Raw genomic sequence first — 7,304 nt, forward strand, 5'->3', positions numbered from 1 at the left:
TTCTAGGAGTATGTGTTCAGTTTACAGATTGAATAAGTATGATGAAAGAATACAATCCTGGCTCACATTTCTAATTTTAAACCATTCAGTGTTCCCTTGTTCTGTCCCTACAATTGGTTCTTGGTCTGTTTACAGGTTCCTTATGAGCACAATTAAGTGTTCCAGAATCCCCAGTCTCTGAAATGTTGTCCATAGCAATGATATCCCTGCTTCCACGCCCTCATCTGAAACCTGATTGAACCTCTGGCAGTTCCCTGTCAATGTACTGTTGCAGCCATTTTTTATTAAGCAAAATTTTATTTGCATATGATATGATTGATATTGACAGATAATTTCCTCATTTCCATTGGGTCACCTCTGTTTGGAATGGGCACAAATATGGATCTCTTCCAATCAGTTGGCCAGGTAGCTGTCTTCTAAATTTCTTGGCCTAGATGAGTGAGTGCCTCCAGTGCAGCATCAGTTTATTGAAAGATTTCAGTTTGTATTCCATCAATCCCTGGAGCCTTGTTCTTTGCCAATGCATTCAGTGCACCTTGGACTTCTTCCTTCAGTACCATTGACTTTTGATCATATGTTACCTCTTGAAATGGTTGGATATCATCCATTTCTTTTTGGTACAGTGACTCTGTGTATTCCTTCCATCTTCTTTTGTTTCACGTTTTTATTGTGGTTTGAATGACATGGCAGAAGATTGGTTTTCCACTCAACCAATCATACTTGTTTCATTGCAATGACTACAATCCCTTCCATGCGTTATCGGTTAACAGTACTTGCCTCTATTCCCTCTTTTCTTTTCTTTCTCTTTTTTTTATGCACACAAAAACACACAGGAATATATAATCATTTAAACAACCAAAGGGCACACTTTGCAACCCAACCTCCTGCCTGTCAGCACACAACCTTTCTCTTTCTATGAGTCTAGAGCCTTCAGCTGCTCTGTCTCTCCATGCCATCATCTTTGCCTCCATCTCTAGTGTTTCTGCTTCTCCTCTTAGGGTCCCATGTTCAACTCACGCATTTCCCTCTTGATGGTCTTCTGTTCCTGAAATGTAAGATTAACTACACCCCTCTTTTTGTTACATAACTTCTATTTTTACAGTTGTGGCCATTGCAATTAGTCATGATAACATTTACTTACTATTGAATTAAAAGAATCTCATTCCCATCTCCTTTCACTAGACCCATTTAGACAAGATAAAAATGACTCAGTGGGGATTCAACCCTCCCCCACCTCACTCAGAAACTAAACTCCCTCTTGAAAACTTGTAAGACAGTCACTTCATGCCTTAATAGCCTTCACCCCCCTCATGTTAGATAGCTAATATTTAAGTAGTCCATCTCTATCAACCCTGTGTACTGAGGGAATAGGATTGATCCTCAATGTATGTGAAGACTCCTTCCGTCTTGGTTGATATTTTGATCCACTACATCCATAAGTAAAGGTCAAGTTTATCAAATTGTAGCAATTTACACTTGCTTCCTGTAGCAAATTTCTTTATCTTCCCTAATCAAGATCTGATCATCAAGCCATCCAAGCAAAGTCAAACAGGTACTATCTGCAAGTTTGGGCATTATTGTGCGCCTCCTCCAATTTCATATCAGTTGGCCACTTCACTCTCAGCTCTAGCCCCCAGTGGCTAGGTCAGTATCTGTGGGCTCAGGAGTTCCCAAGTCTCCCCAAACTTCAGAACCAACCAGCCCTTCCTCTTCTCTCTCTCATCTCATGGTCGACCGGAGTCTATGGAACATGGTTGAACTCAGCCCATATCTTCATTACTGTCTTTTCACCACTTCCAATCACAAGTAGACTAACATGGTCACCAGAGAACTTACAAGCCTGCTCATGTATTCCCTTTGAGTTTCAGTCTTGGAGTGGGGTTTGTCCTGAAGGGATTTGATGGCTTGACTTGATTGTTTCCAGGCAAATAGCTTGCTTGTTCTTGTAATAGCCAAACACTCTGCTTTTTTTTTCTTCCCTCTGATGGTCTTTCTTTCAAGAAATATCTTTTGTTCCCCTAGCCACTCCAGTCTGATCTGCATGTCCTTTCAAATGGGAATTTCACACCTCAGAAGGTCTTGGATGGGGCTCAGGATTCCACCTAAGGCCCTATACTCCACAAAGGCTCCCTATTTCACTGGGCAAGTTCTAGAACCCCTTTTAGGTATTCCAATCAGTTATAGGCTGAAGATGGGCTTACAAGTTTCTGTAATCATATTTCCTGGTATTCTTTTCTATCCCACTCAAATGTCTACTTTACAGTGGTAGGCAAGGGGAACCAATATCCATAAGACAGTCAAGGACCTTAACTGTCTTATATATAATCACTATTTACCTCAGTCCCATTTAGCTGATGCAAACTTACCCAACTGTTCTCCTATCTTTCCTGTTCTTCCAACCCCTCCCTCTTCATGTGTATTGTCCTCCCCTTCTTGTATATTGCCCTCCCCAACACCCATGCTATGATGTGACTATCCCCTACCCTGTGTCTTGCTGTTCCCTCCCTCCCACCCCTGTTAATCAACAAATAATTTTTTCTTTTAGTATGAACATCTTTCCTTAAGCTTTTACAATAATGGTCTTATGCATTATTTGTCCTTTTGTGACTGACTAATTTCACTCAGTATAATGTCCTCAAGGTTCACCCATGTTATGAGGTATTTTGCAGCTTTGTCGCTATTCTTCAAGGTAACATAGTATCCCATTGTGTATGTACCAAAGTTTGTTTATCCATTCTTCCATTGATGGGTACTCAGGCTGTTTCTATCTTTTTGCTATTGTCAATTTGTTGTTAGGTGCCACTGAGTCAGTACCAACCCATAGTAACCTTATGCACAGCAGAACAAAACACTATTGTCAATAGTGCTGTGATAAACGGTGTGACTATTATCTATTAATGTTCTGGCTCATATTTCTTGTGGGTATATACCAAGCAGAGTAATTGCTACATCATAAGGTATTCAAGGACTTCATTCTCCTTGGATCAACTATCAACACTCACAGAAGCAGCAGTCAAAAAATCAGACAACGTATTGCATTAGGCAAATCTGCTGCACAAGACTTCTTTAAAGTGTTGAAGAACAAAGATGTCAGCTTGAGGACTAAGGTGCAACTTATCCAAGCTATGTTATTTTCAGTAACTTCATATGCATGCTAAAGCTGGACAGCGAATAAGGAAGACAATAGAAGAACTGATGCTTTTGAATTATGGTGTTGGAGGAGAATATTGAAAGTGCCATGGGCTGCCAAAAGAACCAACAGATCGGTGTTAGAAGTGCAGCCAAAGTGCTCCTTGAAGTCCAGGATGGACAAACTTCGTTTCTTATACTTTGGACATATTTTCAGAAGGGCCCAGTCACTGGAGAAGGATATCATGTTTGGTAAGGTGAAGGGTCAGAGAAAAAGAAGAAGACCCCCAGCTAGATGAATTGGTAAAGTGGTAGCATCAGTGGGCTCAAGCATGGCAACACTTGTGAGGTTGGCCCAGGACCGGGCAGCGTTTCGTTCTGTTGTACATAGGGTCACTGTGAGTGGGCAGGACTCGATGGCACCTAACAACAACAACATAAGCCAGAACCAACTTGATGGCACTTAACAGCAACAACAACATGGAAGTTTTCCACCATCTATACACACCGATGTAGTCAATTTGATTTCTGTGCATTCCACAGGCTTGTGCGTATAGTTGTCCTCTATGTTGATCATATGAGGAGCAAGATGAGTCACTGGGCTTTATGGTTTCTGAGCTGTTAAGGCTGCAGGGGGTGCCAACTTCCTCCCTGTCACAGACGTTTGTCACCGACCCTGCAGAGACTTCTTAACCACCACAGCCAAGGAATCACATGATGTCAGATAAGTGTACACAACTCCTTTACAGCAAAGAAAATTAACTTTTGATATCCATACATTGGTTCAAGATTTGAAAACTCATGGTTTTGACAAAGCACAAGCAGAAACAACTGTATCAGCCTTAAGCAGTTTATCAAATATCAGCCTGGACACTATCTACAAGGAAATGGTCACACAGGCTCAACAGGAAATAACAGTACAACAGCTAATGGCTCATTTGGCCTCCATTAGGAAAGACATGGTCGTCCTAGAGAAAAGTGAATTTGCAAATTTCAGAGCAAAGAATGAGAAAGTGAAAATTGAATTAGAACAAGTTAAACGGCAACTAATAAATGAAAACAGTCAAATCAGAGCAGAAATAAACTGAATATCAACCTAGAAAGGAGCAGAGTTAACAGATATGTTTTCAGATCAAAGAAAGAAACTTATGGATGTAATCACAGAATTTGCCCAAAAGGATAACCAAACGAAAGTGTTATTTCAGAGACCAGTAATAAAACTGACACTGAAACTGCTTCCTTAAAAACACTGATGGATAAATTTTTTTTTAAAAGAGTATGAAATTTCTATCTTAAAAAAACAACACTGATGGAATCTTACAAACTTGAGACAATTATCTTGCAGCCTCAGTGTTTACTTGTCTTGCTAAAATAGCCTTGGGATTTTATAGAAATAACAACAGAATGCCTATATGCTGCTGCTGTTGACATCTTAGAACACTACACAAAAGTTCTGTTGCATTGCCCACATCCAGCATTGTCAATTACAGCAACAACTAACTGTAACAATATTCAAAGCATTTACAGAATAAAAAGAACTATTTTAGAAGAAAAATTTTAAATAAAAAAATTTCTATCATATGATCTCCTGCGTTGTTTCCGTCACCAAGGCCATATTTTCAAATTATTGATCCTTCCTCTTTGTTTCCAACTTTTGCATTCAAATCACCAATAATTACATTTTGATTGCGTGTTTGATCAATTTTAGACTGAAAAAGTTGGTTGTTGTGCAGTTGGTTCTGACTCATAATGACCCAGTATAGGGTTTCCCAGGAGCTGCTGGTTGGTTTGAACTGCTGACCTTGTGGTTTGCAGTCCAGTACTGATTCCACAGTGCCACACCAGAGGATTTTTCAATTTCATCATTTCTAGCTTTAGTGGTTGGTGCTTAAATTTCAATAATAATGGTATTAACTGGTCTCCCATGCAGGCATATGGGTATTATCCTATCACAGACAGCATTATATGTCAAGATGGAGCTTGTCTTTCTGCGCTACCTAGAGAAGGGTTCATACAGCGTTGTTCTGAGTTCCCGTGGTAACTTAAAGGGGAAACTTTCACAATGTCCAGAGCCCTTGATGTCCTGCAAATGAAGGAGGAGGATGTCCTCAAATTCCTTGCAGCAGGAACCCACTTAGGTGGCACCAACCTTGACTTCCACATGGAACAGTACATCTACAAAAGGAAAAGTGATGGCATCTATATCATAAATCTGAAGAGGACCTGGGAGAGGCTTCTGTTGGCAGCTCAGACCATTGTGGCCATTGAAAACCCAACTGATGTCAGTGCCATATCCTCCAGGAATACTCACCAGAGAGCTGTGCTGAAGTTTGCTGCTGCCACTGGAGCCACTCCTGTTGCTGGGCGCTTCATTCCAAGAACCTTCACGAATCAGGAAGCCTTCTGGGAGCCATGGCTTCTGGTGGTTACTGATTCCAGGGCTGACCACCAACCTCTCACAGAAGTATCTTATGTTAAATTGCCTACCATTGCTCTGTGCAACACAGATTCTCCTCTGCACTCCGTGGACATTGCCATCCCATGTAACAAAAAGGGAGCTAATTCAATGGGTCTGATGTGGTGGTTGCTGGATTGGTAAATTCTGTGCATGCGTGGCGCCGTCTCCCCGGAGCACCCGTGGGAAGTCAGGCCCGACCTCTATTTCAACAGAGATTCCGAGAGATTGAAAAGGAAGAGCAGGCCGCTGCTGAAAAGGCTGTGAGCAAGGAAGAATTTCAGGGCAAATGGACTGTGCCTGCTCCTGAATTCACTGTTGCCCAGCCAGAGGTCACAGACTGGTCTGAAGGCGTCAGGTGCCCTCTGTGCCCATTCAGCAGTTCCCTACTGAAGACTGGAGCGCTCAACCTGCAACTGAATACTGCTCCGCAGTCCCAAGGAATTAAGGTTGATGGAAAATAAATACAGATTTCTAAAGAATAGTGTTTATATGGGGGATGTTTATTTTTTATTCCTGATAAGATATCTAGAGGTTGCTTTTTAAGTCTCTTGATAACCCATTTTACTTAAAGCTCACTATAAAGTATACTACTTTTCATTGGAGCATTTCCTAGGCTTACTGCTTTCGATATAAACGATATACAGAACACTGTTAACCATTACAAGTGAAGGGAACTGCTCCCACATCCAATATCCATTATAATTCTGCTCTAAAAATATTATCTCAAGTGGTTTTAACCTGGGTGTAAATTTTTTATTCCTGAATAATCCAGATTTAAAGTAAAAATAAATAATGAGCTTAACTTTAGAAAATATGAGCTTGCCTCTGCCCCTTAACTGATAGCTTACCCTTTAAGGTCAAGGGCTGGTGCACTCCTAATTGTCAATGTTATCTGCATACTATTGGTTCGTTAAGTGCCATTGAGTTTCAACTCATAGTGACCCCTGTGTAGGGGTTCTGAGGAGCAACTGGTGAGTTTATCGTACAGCATCACCCCAGGACTGTCAGGTGGCAGTTTGAGTACAGACTGGCCTGCAGTATTGGAGAAGATAAACGCTTGCAGCCACTTGGGTCCCAAGGAGAGGCCTACCAGATATTAAATGGATGGTCATTTGCTTTTATTACTGTTAATGCCACTCTGCTACCACATGAGAAATTTCAATAAAATGCATTCATAAAAAAAAAAGATAGATCTTGAAATGTTCATTTTGATCATGAATACAACACCATTCTTCTTCAATTTGTCATTCCCAGCATAGTGAGATATAAAATGACCAATACCAGTCCATTTCAGCTCACTAATGCCTAGAATAATGATCTTTTTTCATTTTTGACAACTTCTAATTTTCCTATATTCATATTTTATACATTCCATGTTCTGATTATTAATAGATATGTACTGGGGTTTCTCCTCATTTTGAGTTGTGCCCCATCAGCAAATCAAGGTCCCTAAAGCTTTAGTCCATTCACATCATCAGGGTCAACTCTTCTTTGAGGAGTCGTATTTTGAATCCAACCTGAGGGGCTCTTCTTTTGGCACTGTATCTGAGAATATTCTTGTGATATTCATAATGTTTCAACATTCAGTATTCTGGTGCTAACCGTGTTCCACTACTAAGATTTGAAGTGACTAAACATTCAGAAGTAGTCTGCCTCTCCTTTTTCCTAGTCTGTCTTAGTCTGGGAGCTCACCTGAAACCTGTTCACTATTGGTGAC

At 40.7% G+C, this 7,304-nt stretch overlaps 2 pseudogenes; both read left to right on the plus strand.

Annotated features, from left to right (window-relative positions):
• The first annotated feature begins 4,016 nt into the window (after positions 1-4,016).
• On the plus strand, positions 4,017-4,557 carry LOC102834294 (annotated as a pseudogene).
• Positions 4,558-5,191: 634 nt separating this feature from the next.
• Positions 5,192-6,032, plus strand: LOC102834673 (annotated as a pseudogene).
• Positions 6,033-7,304: the final 1,272 nt, after the last annotated feature.

The sequence above is a fragment of the Chrysochloris asiatica genome, unplaced genomic scaffold, assembly GCF_000296735.1.
Source record: "Chrysochloris asiatica unplaced genomic scaffold, ChrAsi1.0 scaffold00049, whole genome shotgun sequence".
Lineage (NCBI taxonomy): Eukaryota > Metazoa > Chordata > Mammalia > Afrosoricida > Chrysochloridae > Chrysochloris > Chrysochloris asiatica.